Genomic DNA, 12,437 nt, shown 5'->3' with positions numbered 1-12,437 from the left:
GAAGGCTAAAAGAATAGAAAGAGTAAAGAAAGAAAATAATGAGGGCAGGAGGGAAAGAAGGGAAGGAGAGAAGGAGATGAAGTATGAAGAAAAGGAAGGAAATAAATAAAGGAAAGGAAGGAGGGAAGGAAAAAAGGAGGGAAAGCAAGAAGGGAGGAAGGAAAGAGGGAGGAAGGGAAGAAGGGAAGAGGAGAAAAGAGAAGGAAAGGAAAGGAAAAAGAAAAGAAGAGGGAGGGAGAAAGCAACAAGGGCAAGAAGGAAGGAAGAAAAAAAGGAAGAAAGGAAAGAAGGAAAAGAGAAAACATTTATTAAGTATCTACTATATATTAAGTGCTTTACAAATATCTTATTTGAATAGAAAGGAAAAAAACCAATTGTGTGCTATAGTTCACTCATTCATTTCTTCAACAAATCTTTATTGAACATCTATCACATACAAAGCACTTTGCCCAGTTCTGTAGGGAGTACAAATGTGTATAAGATGGAGCGCCTATATTCCAAAAGAATATAGTGTGCCTACAGGAAACACAAGCAATAAGTGAAAAAAAAATTCCAAAAACCCTATGACACAATAAATAATAGGAGATGGGAGTTTTAGAGACAAAACTGTTCAAGGTTATAGTTATACATCAGTTCACAGTATACATTTGGGAAGGAAGTCAGTAATAACGACAGGGAAGATAAACTGACTTTGACAGAGAAAGATGCAGAAACTTGCTAAGACAAAATAAAAAAAGATCTCTTTTGTCTCAAGGTAGATGGTTTGGACACAGATTAGATCTCATTTATTCCTCTGACACCATTAGCCAGACTACTCAGATAACTGGTGTCTCAGTCTAAAATCTTCATGGATTCCAGGAACAAAAGGAATGCGAATAAATCACATGTAGCAGTGATTGTCCTAAGTGCTCAATACATATTTGTTGACTGATTGATTTCTGGAAGACTTGCCAAATGCTATTTGGAATCCAGTTATGATGCTTCTGAAGAAATGTATTACATATAATTTTTATTCAATATAGAAATCTTATATGCTTGTCATTTCCCTCAGACAGAATTTGGGAAGGAGAAAAATAATGATATAAATCAGAAATACATCACAAAGCCAATGAAATTGGCCCATGAATTAAGTTCTTCAGTCCATGGGGGTTTATCAGAATCAAGATGGCAGAAGTTAGGTCCATACATATCCACATCCTTAATAGAAGCCATGAAGTGGAAGAGTTCACATCTGCCTTTAACAAATCCTTTTAATAATCACACAACAAATTATGGCTGCATTCTTTCTTTTTGGATCACTCAGTAAACCCAAGTGGGAAAGAATTCAAAATGAGGTGCTTCTTTTTTGTTTTTTCTTCTTCCGAGTTTAATTTATAGATTTAGCAGGCAGGTTTTTGGCTTTGTGGTTGTTGAGGCAATTGGAGTTAAATGACTTGCCCAGGGTCACACAGCCAGGAAGTGTTAAATGTCTGAAGCCAGATTTGAACTTGGGTCCTCCTGACTTCAGGGTTGGTGCTCTATCCAATACACCACCTAGCTGCCCCTTGGCTTGGTTTTTAAAAAAAAAACATTTTTTCCTTGGGGGAAAAACACAAATGACCCCAAATTTTCCCTCTTAATATGTTAAATAACTCAGTTGCACCTCAAATAGCTCTCTGAAAAGATTCTTTCAGAAAACATGGATGGAAATCATACAGGATGAGGTATTGTAGAATGGTCCTAACTCTTACTGTAGAAGGTAGTCTCTAGAATTATAGTACCACAGATTCCATAAAAACGCCAATCTAGAACAATTGGTCAAAAAGAGTCCCAATACTTTATAGAACAGTTCATTAGGCAGGAGTATTGAAACCAAGAATTTAAGAGGAAAGGAACAGCTACTTGAATTAAGGAAGTAAACAGTTATAGAATTGTGTGGAAATTAATAACAATAATTGCTAGCATTCATATAACTATAGTTTACAAATTGTTTTTACAAATATTATCTCACAACAACCTAAGGAGATAGAAGCTATTACAAACCCCCTTCCCATTTTACAGATGAAGAACCTGAATCAGAGGTTAATTTATTATTCAGGATCACACAATGAACAGGTATTTGAGGTTGCATTTGAATGCAGCTCTGTCTGAATTGAGGTACATCATTCTATACAATGAGGCACCTAGGTCTCTCTGAAAGAAGGTTCAAACTAACAATATGAAGAATTAGATTTCCTTATTATTATTTGCAATAATAATGACATTTTAGTTCCATAATGGTTTGCTCAGAAAAACCCTGTGAGTAGGAAGTGTGAGATTTATGATCCCATTTTACTGATAGGGAAACTGAGATATAACAACTTGCTTCTGGTCACCTCCATGGCAAGTGACTAAATTGCCAAACTCACTGAATCTAGGTCCTGCACCATGCTAACTTACAATTTCTACATCAAGTTAGTTTTGCTGGACCTTCTTCCTTTGCAGTTAAACAAATACACAAGCTTTAGGGTTCTGATGGAGAAATAGCATGAGACAAGGAGAAATATGAGTGAAACACCTGAAACTCCTTGGAGTTAATTAGCATTGATGTAGCATCTTATATATGTTAACATAACAACACTTCAAGGTCAAGGTTATTAGTCTCCCCATTATACAGAGGAGGACATTGAGATAGAGTGAGATCAAGTTATTTGCTCAGGATCACACAGCTAATAAGTATTTAAAGCCAATTTGAATTCTATCCACTGTGCTACCTAGCTGGGATTAAAAGCGCTCCATGGAGGGATACTAAATTTAATTTTACAAATAATTAAATTAAATTAAAAACAGAATATGAGAGAACATGCTGAGAAAGTAAATACCATGAACAGTTTAGGGCCTTTAGAAGAAATTTTGGCATCCTACATCCTCAGCCCAGGTGCCTCTGCAACTTGACAGGGGTGGGGGAAATCTCAGCAATGGACTTCAGATGGTGAGAGTGGGGGGTTTACAGAAGAAATGATGATGTGAGGGATTCAGAGGATGTTTTCCCAAGAGACTCAGCCCTGTCAGGACACAGTGGGCGTTCTTTTATTTTACAAGGATAAAGAGTGGATGTTGATCCCTGGGAAACAGCACCTGTGAGTTCAAGTCTCAAGACCTTTAACAGCATCAAGAATGGGTGGAAATAAAATATACTTTATCTATGTCTTCAGGCATGTGATCTTACAGTGTGGAGGCGAAAGAACAGATAATAAGAATGTTTATGCTGCTTTTAATATTCCATGGCATTTTTTTTTAATATTTGTGGTTGTTCAGTTTCTGACTCTTTGTGACCCCATTTGGGGTTTTCTTGGCAAAACTACTGGGTGTTTTGCCATTTCCTTCTCCAATTCATTGCATATATAAAAAAATGGAGGCAGACAGGGTTAAGTGACTTGACCAGGATCACACTACTAGTATCTGAGGTCATATTTGAACTCCAGTCTTCCCAATTCCAGACCCAGCCTCCCAGCTATCCCATTTTTTATATATATTGAATCTTTTTTTAAATAAAACTTTTTATTTGCAAAACATATGCATAGAATGTTTTCAACATTCAACCTTGCAAAACCATATGTTCCAAATTTTTTTCTCCCCTCCCCAACTTCTCCCCAGTTAGCAAATAACCCAGTATATGTTAAACATATACAATAACTCTTACAACAATACACTATTAAGACAGTTTTCCATTTTACAGATGAGGAAACTGAAGTGTTTTTTTTTCTTGGCTAAGATACTGACATAGCTTGTCATTTCCTTCTCTAGCTCATTTTCCAGATGAAGAAACTGAGGAAAATAGAGTTAAATGACTTGCCCACACAACTCGTACTTCTTGTCTGAATCTGGTGAACTTAATCTCTGTGATTCTAAGCCCAGCACTCTACTCACTGATCCATCTAGCTGTCCTCTGTTCTTCCCATCCAGCATACCATCTCCTCAATCCTTTGAACTAGCTGCTCTCTCCCTTCTCATTTCTGCCTTAGTTTCTCTAGATTTCTCCAAGATAGCTCAAATCCCACTTTCTGTAAGAGTCTTTTCCTGGTCCTCCTTATTCCTATTGCCTTCTCTCTTGAGATTACCTTCTGTCTGCTCTGAGGAACATCTCTACATCTAGAAATTCTGTATGAAACTAGTTAATTTTATGTTGTATCTCCTACTGGAATAGGTACTCCTGGAGAGCAAAAACTGTTCTCTGTATCCCTAGCACTCTGCACAGGGCCCTGAATCTAGCAAATGCTTAATAAAAGCTTGGTGACTGACATTTCTGATACTCCTTCATCATTTAATGCCCAAGCCACACTGATTGCTAAGAGTAAAGACTGAAATCTATAAAGCTGGGTTCACTTAAACTTTTGCTGGCAACTTTCAGTTGAAATGTCTGTTGCTCAGCCAATTCAAGGTGGTCACAGGGACTCACATTTTCCATAATTCCATAGCTCTCTCCATGCTTGCTGGCAAAAGGAAGAGAAGCCAGGGATAGTTCTATTCTTGAATGGCCAAAGGATGACAGTGTTAGACACTGCAAACTAACTGTTACAGAAGAATGTTTACCACTTTTAAGTGAAGCCAAGAAGAAAAGATAGGACTAGAAAAGACTACCAGAAGATGCTTGCACAGCAAATCACAGTTTCTGCCTCTGCATCCCACACCTCTTGGACACAGGGACCCGGGCCCGAGTCCTAAATACTCTGTGTCCACATGTAAGCCATTATGGGTAACTTTGTTTGAAATTTAATTCCACATCTGCTGTTCTTCAGTCTTTGGAAATCTTATGAATTTCTCTGACAATTGTTTGCAAAAGCTATAATCACCAGCATCTGTAACAAGATCCCCAGCTACAGGGCAAAACATCACATGATTCTGAGAAGACTTTTGCCCAATGCTATTTGGTTTCTTGGTTTCTTCTTTTTTTTTGCTCCATTTCTCTCTCTATCTCTCTCCCATTCCCTTCCCCTCTCTCCTTCTCTCTCTCTCTCTCTCTCTCTCTCTCTCTCTCTCTCTCTCTCTCTCTCTCTCTCTCTCTCTCTCTCTCTCTCTCTCTCTCCTTAACTGAGTTCTTAACATCTCAATTTCCTCACTTACAAAATCCAATCTGTGCTCTACAGATAGTGAATGGAACAAAATATCCATAAAAGTACTTTTGAAAAATATACAGAACATTGAAGTAATACTGTCATCCTCACTCTCATTCGATCCCTTTATGCTTTAGATATTCTGCTTCCTAGTGGCATTTGAGATAAGTGCTTTACATGGTACAAGACTTACAAGACTCTCTCTGGGGAAAGAGGGGGTCATTCTGCTTAATGGAATAAGCTGGGCAATTACAGCAAATAGCTAAAAAAAAGCCTTTCCTCCCCCCACCATTTCCTTAACCTCACTCTTAAATCCTTGAAACATCTACATGGTAACAAGGACATGACTTTATCACCTAGGAAGCTTAGTTTATATAGACTGTGGTTTCAATGACATTTAGTCTATAAAATAGCTGCCATTCTGTTTATTTTAACTTAAAAGTCATTCAAATAGCAATATCTCCAGTGTCCATGAAAAAGAAGTGCTCTGTTCTCAGTGTTGGTTTGTTCTACAATCCATAAGAGCATGGAATCTAGCTCTAGAAACAGAACATAGTGCTAGATCTAGAACCAGAGAAGCCTCATGAGGTTATCTTGCCCAACCCCTTTCTTTATAGATGAAAAGACTGAGACCCAAGGAGATGAAGGCATTTGTCCCAGGTCACACAATCAGTAAGTGAAGGAGCCAGCATTCAAACTCAAGTCTTACCATGGGTCAAGGTCAATGAATTTTCCATTACACCATATGGCCTTGTGATTAAAAAGCATCCTGGAATTTCCTTGGACAGAATTTAAATGTCACTGATATGTGCCAATTCAGAATAGCGAGGTCTTGTAGACGACAGTTTGGGATAGTGGAAACTTGGAAACTTGCTGGGCTAGGAATAAGGAGGAGCTTAACATGAGCTAGCTGATTTGACCATGGACAACTTCTCTAGGCTTTGAATTCTTCACCTATGAATTGAAATTGCTTAGTAGATATAGCCTTTGTACTTTGAATATTTCTGTATGAATACACTTTAAAAAGAACATTTCAAAAGTTTAATATGTTTGGCTTAATCATCTACAATGGAGAAAAGCAGGTAAAATGCATATTGTTCAGACAATTAAGATATATTCAGACAATTGTGATATGAATAAGTGAAAAAAGCACTTATCATAGGCCAAGAATTATGGATACAAATGCAAAAGTGAGAAACTCTCTAACCTCAAATAATTTACATTGTGAAGGAGAGTTAAGACACAGATATATATATATATATATATATATATATATATGGAGAGAGAGAGAGAGAGAGAGAGAGAGAGAGAGAGAGAGAGAGAGAGATGGACGGACAGGTGGATAGATAGCTATGAATGGATAGATACAGACAAATATGATAGATGGATAGAAATGACACATTATTAGCAGTGGATAGATAGATATTATAGGGATATAGCTGAGTGGCTTTCAATGATCACAAATTATTCAATTTCTTTTCTTTTATAATAGTATTAGTTTCCAGCTAAAGGCTCAATTATAAAATACAATAAGTGAAATCTAAAGTAAAAAAATTGATATCCTCATGAAACTCAATTATATGCTCTCTGATATAAGATACTGATAAACATGTTTAACTTACTATTGCTTGCTATCTTGAGGAGTGAGGAGGAAGAAGAATTAGGGAGAAAATTTTGCAACTTCTAGGCTTTGCAAAGATGAATGTTGAGAGCTATCTTCGCATGTATTTGGAAAAATAGAAATACTACTAATTTTTTTAAAAAGAAATTTAAAAATAAGAGTGATAAAGAAAAGAGGCATATGAAAATCTTTAAAAGAAGAGTTAATTTTTCATTATATTTTACTTTGGAAAAATTAAGAGTAACATTTTATTAATAAGACACAACTAGTAATAGGAAAATATGAGCAATGATTTTAGATACATATTTCAATGGAAGATTCCCTTTGAATCAATATATTTATTCACATTTCACAAGTGTCTGACAGGAAATCAGGAACAAATTATAGATTAAGGATTCTTGTTTCTAACTACAAACATACATTTAATAATTTGGGGCTGTATCCTGTAAAGTGATGATTAATTATTTTTATACTCATTTTAATAAGATTTTCCATATTTATATACTATTGGCAATAGACTATTTTAAAGGGTATAAATTTATGTTACACTCAGTATCTTTAAAACTCCTAGACATAGAAACTTCTGCATTCACTAAAGTGTTCATCAAATTATTTAGAAAAACAGTCATCGAACCTCTGGTGGATTGAGTCAAGGTAGATTAAAAGATTTATCCAGCGCCATAGTAATGTAAAATGAGCTTTTTCTCTTCTTGGGACTCTTTGATCTTTCAAATTGTTCTTATGATCAAAAAAAATCTATCACAAGAAATCTAAACGTCTCCTACATCCACTGGAACCCCCTTGAAATCCTACCTGAGTATATCTGACATCTTTGAGAACAATCAGATTGGTTGCTTTTTGTGCCTATCCAGGTATTTATTTCCTTGCTTTCACCTCTTACTGCATTTAATGGGCTGGCAGAGCAGGAGGTAAAAGAAACCTGATATGCCCTTTTACAAAATCACCACCCACAGAGCCATTGCCCACACAGTCAGACAGTCCATTGATTTATAAGCATTCATGTATTTTAAAAGGAAAAAATATATATATCCCATAAACCACTGATCATGGGAATGTATAGTCCAAAGCTCAAATGAATGCAGAGAAATGAGTGACTAACTTGACCTTCACATTTTTCCCCCTACTGCTTTTGGAATAGTTTACATTTTCTTTATCTTTATTAGGACATTTTCATAGTCACATTAATGATTCATTAAGCAAAAGGCTTACCAAAAAGTTTACATTTGGAAGTAAACTTCAGTTTCTAAAGCTCTAACAATAAAGGCGAGCCATAATTCACCACTGCTCCTCACTGAATATTTCAAGGGAAATTACAGCAGCAAAGTTGGAAAATCTTTGTAGAAATGGTAGAATGAAGATGGAACCTCCAGATTCATTCCAAGAGATCAGCTCAATAAAAATGTGACTTTATCTTTCTCTTGCTTTATTGCCCCGTAATCTTTAAAACTATCTCCCTACAACTCCACCCCTTATGGCTTAGAACTCATATCTTTAAAACTATGTTTTTTTGTGCCAAACATTTTGTTAATACAAAGTATTCTGGTGTATAAGTGATCCAAGGAGAAATCAGCAGAGACTTTGCACAAGTACCACACAGAATAAGGAGGAGATGGGCAGAGCTGTTAGCCGAGGCAAGAAAGGAGCAAGATGTGCAGGTTTAAGATGTGGATGGAAAATAAAAGGTAGCATAACTGCATCTCATACCTTTTCACCAAACACGAACAGTCAGCATGAATTGATGCTTGATAGAAGATGCTCCTTTTCTTGGTTAAGGACGGTTTCCTTATCTGAAAAATGAAAGGGTTTTATTAGATGATTTCTAAGATTTCTTAAAGGCAACTAAGTGGTTCAGTGGATAGATAAAAGTGTTTTGGAGCTGGAATCAGGAAGACCTGAGTATAAATCCAGCCTCGGACACTTACTAGTTGTGTGATCCTGGGTTAGTCCCTTAACCTAACCTTATTTGACTTACTACATTGGAGAAGAAAATGGCAAATTGCTCCAGTATCTTTGCCAAGAAAATCATGTGCTGTTGGTTATGTCAAACCATGGCTAAGAAACAAAAGATTTCTTATTTCTTTAAATTTCTTATTGTTTCTTATATTTTTAAATTAGGATCCTATGCATGTCTCACTTTGAGATTCAGAGAAGCTTGGCTGAATCCCTGTAGGCCTCAAGATGAGGGAAAGCAGTTGTCTCCTTCCCATCATTTGTTCTTGGTGATCCAGGCACAGCCTTGGACAAGGGTTAGGAATACACACTTTGGATTTAGTAAGATACAGAATATTCATTCCAATGGATGGCTCAGACTTTCAGTAATCTGATGAGGGCAGGGAAATTCAGGCAGAGATTTGAGAAGAACTGAGGTGGATTCAGATTGGGTAAAATTCTGTTACAGTTACTCCAGAAGAGCAACAGAAAACTCCTCGCACAAAGGAACACGGAGATTAATGGCTCAGACTGAGGAAAGGAAGCTTAGAGCAAATCCGTAGCAAAATTTGTTCAAGAAATACTCATCTTTATAAAGCCACACTTGGTAATAACACAAAGTCAGTAAGATCTTGGTTTTCATTTGCTGTTTGATTTATGTTTCTCAAGTTCAACTTTATATTCTGCTACCCCTTGAGGTAGAAGGTCTTCCTTTCTTCCTCCCTCCCATTCCATTCCCGTTCCTCACTAAAAGTATTTCAAAATTATGTGCTGTTATGGCTTGATTATTTTGGACATTTTCCCTTTTATTCAATCACATTCTCATCTGCACCAAGTAATAAATTATTATTCTTTAGACTTATAAAAACCCACATAAACCGACACACATTCTCCTGGATTATTACTATCATTATTTTTTTTAATGCTTTATTGATGCCTTTTGTCTTTACATTACACTCTCCTGTAGTCCTCAGGCATCCAAGTTGTTCTTCTGGCCATTCTAAAACTCCAATGCTTCACAATAAAAGTTCCCTCATAATGGACTACATCCCAAGTCACAAATGCACCATAAGAGCTAAGTCACCATGCAATTTATACTCCTGGATTTTGGCAGTCATCGGCTTTGCACATAATCATTGACACTGTTTTCAGTTAGGCACAGGTTTTCAATAATAAAGCTATGTTCTTGCCAATTCCTGACATTAATATGGGAAATAAGACTGAGAAACCCAATGAGGCAAGTTTGTCTATAATTTCTTTTCCTCTAGTATTTATATCCAGGCCTGAAGGAGCACTTCCTTTGAGGAAAGGAGATGACAAGCTAATCATTCCTTTCTGACACAGAAATGAGCTTTATGTACTTTGGAACCTACTGAAGGAAGGGTCAGGGTGGAATGAAGAAGACTACTGCAGAAACCATGTTCTGGAAAGACAAAAGGAACACAACAAAGGCCTTATGGACTTGAGGGCTCTGGAAGAGTCCTCCTAAATCTCTCTGATGATAGCTGTCTTATCTGTCTTATGTCAGCCTGAGAAGAAGCTCAAGATCTAGGAGGCAGAAAGTTCCACCAGCCAACTCTACTCACATCTCTTTACATTTTCCCTCTTTATATGATCATGTTTATTGCCAAAACACATTTTTAAGGGTCTAAGGCATTGCTACATAGGTCCAGGTTCCTACTCCTAGGAGTCTAACAATTTAAGAAAGAAATGTCAAACACAAGGTTTGTGGGCTTACAACACTTCCAAGTGTGGCCCAAATCAGATTCAAATGTACCTGGGAAATATTCAATAAAATCAATAAAGATGTAATCAAATAGATAATATTACATTTTAAAACTAAGTCAATATGAAGCCCCAAAGGATCTTCCATTTTCTATTTGAGTTCATCGCCACTGATCTAAGACACAATGAAGTGCATATATAAGCACTGAACAAAGGGATGGCAGAATAATGATGGTATGATTATGTGGTAAGCTAGTTACAATATACAAAGTACAAGTTAAAAGTGAATGCATTGTAGGGGTGATGTGCCCAAATAAAGTCATGGAAGGTGCATGACCTACTTTGGGTCTGACCATGGAGCCCTTCAAATCAAATCAGCGTACCCTCATTTTGGCTCACAGCCTGGTGATCAATAAATTCTCAAAGCTCTTTTGTGATCTAGTGGAAAGGTCATTAGACTAAGACTGAGAAGTTTACAATTCAGGCCTAAGTGGTTGTTAACATAAGCACATGAACTCTGGCAAGCAACCTTCTACCTCCAAGCTTACAGTCCTCATCTGTAAAATGAAAATATAGGAGGGTGATCTCTAAAGCATCTTCCAGCTTCAGTTTTCTAAGAATCCACATTCTCCCACTTCTCAAGTTCAAGAACACTTACCATTCCATTCAGAATAAAATAAGGAGGTAAATAGAAGGCGATTAGTGGAGTGATGATGAAATCACTTTCACTCATTAATATTTTCATTTGTTCAACAACCATAGGCAAAACACTATGTACTGGGTGAACATATATGAATATAATTAAAACATTTCTTCCTTTTCTCATGGAGCTTTCAGCCCAGGAAGGAATATATACATAAACACATACAAAAGTATATATAAACATATGTATATGTTATTTTATATATTAAGATATATAAAGTAGGTATGTATTTATATATGAAAATATATACATACATATATATGCAATAAGTAGGTAGTGGGGCCTAGAAGTTAGAGGAAATGCTTTTAGTAGTCAGGACAGAAAATATGCTAGAATGCATTGTTAGGAGTTTCTCACCTGGAAGCTTCCTATAACAGGTTCAGACTAAAAAATATGAAGCACTGTAACATACAACAAAGAATGATATGAGAAACGGGGACAAAGTATTTAATATGAGATGTTATAAATCACTTCTGACTGGAGGGGACTATGGAAAACATGAATTGGAGGTAACTTTTAGACCTTGAAGGATGGTAGGATTTCAACAGGCAGAGATACCAGAGGAACACTGCAGCTTTTCATAGGTATTCCTATTTACATTGGCATTTAAGTGCCAAGATATAGAAAGGAATGAATTCATTCATCAAAGACTTATTTCATTTAAGACTTCAGTGATAAAGAGAAAGCCTGCAAAAGAATATAGGATATATGATGTACTCATCATTGATTCTTGAAAATCAAACAATTAATGATTGCTGAAGTGCAGATATTATAGCTTCTTTGGAAGAATCTGTTTGGTTATTTGAATTCACACATGGACATTATTTTGGGCAGTTAGGTGGTACTGGGCCTGAAGTTGGGAAGACTCAGTTTCCTCAGTTTAAAATGACCTCCGACTTACTTACTGTGTCACCCAGGGAAAGTCACTTATCCCTGTTTGCCTCAATTTCCTCCTCTATAAAATGAGCTAGAGAAGGAAATGGTAAATCATTCCAGTATCTCTGCCAAGAAAACCCCAAATGGCATCACAAAAAGTTGGAAATGATTGAATAAAAACAACAAATTATACATAGATCTATTGGAGAGATTCCAAAACCCAAAGAAAGATTTTGAAATGCATGTTTCACTTTATAACTTTCAAGGAAAAGCATATGACTTAACTAATCTAAAAATGCTGAGGCATTGGTGGGGTTTTCTTTGGGGGATGGTGTGGATGGTAAAGAGAGCCAACTGGCCCACCCAACTTCTCAGCAAACTACTACCTCTGTGGAGATTTCATAACCAGAATGCTTCAGTTATATTAGATTAAATAAGAAGAATCTATGTGGCCTTTAAATTATACTGACTCATATGTATTTTTCAAGAC

At 36.4% G+C, this 12,437-nt stretch overlaps 1 protein-coding gene across 1 annotated transcript in view; it reads right to left on the bottom strand.

Annotated features, from left to right (window-relative positions):
• LHFPL2 (LHFPL tetraspan subfamily member 2) overlaps positions 1 to 8,500 on the bottom strand; it is a 139,380-nt gene extending 130,880 nt beyond the window's left edge. Inside the window, exon 1 of the mRNA XM_051991819.1 lies at positions 8,419 to 8,500. The gene's annotated coding sequence lies outside the window, so the exon portion shown is untranslated. The remainder of the gene's footprint in view (positions 1 to 8,418) is intronic.
• Positions 8,501 to 12,437: the final 3,937 nt, after the last annotated feature.

Source organism: Antechinus flavipes, chromosome 1, assembly GCF_016432865.1.
Source record: "Antechinus flavipes isolate AdamAnt ecotype Samford, QLD, Australia chromosome 1, AdamAnt_v2, whole genome shotgun sequence".
NCBI classification, from domain to species: domain Eukaryota; kingdom Metazoa; phylum Chordata; class Mammalia; order Dasyuromorphia; family Dasyuridae; genus Antechinus; species Antechinus flavipes.
The sequence above is the reverse complement of the archived record's forward strand: the minus strand, read 5'-3'. Positions and strand labels throughout refer to the sequence as shown.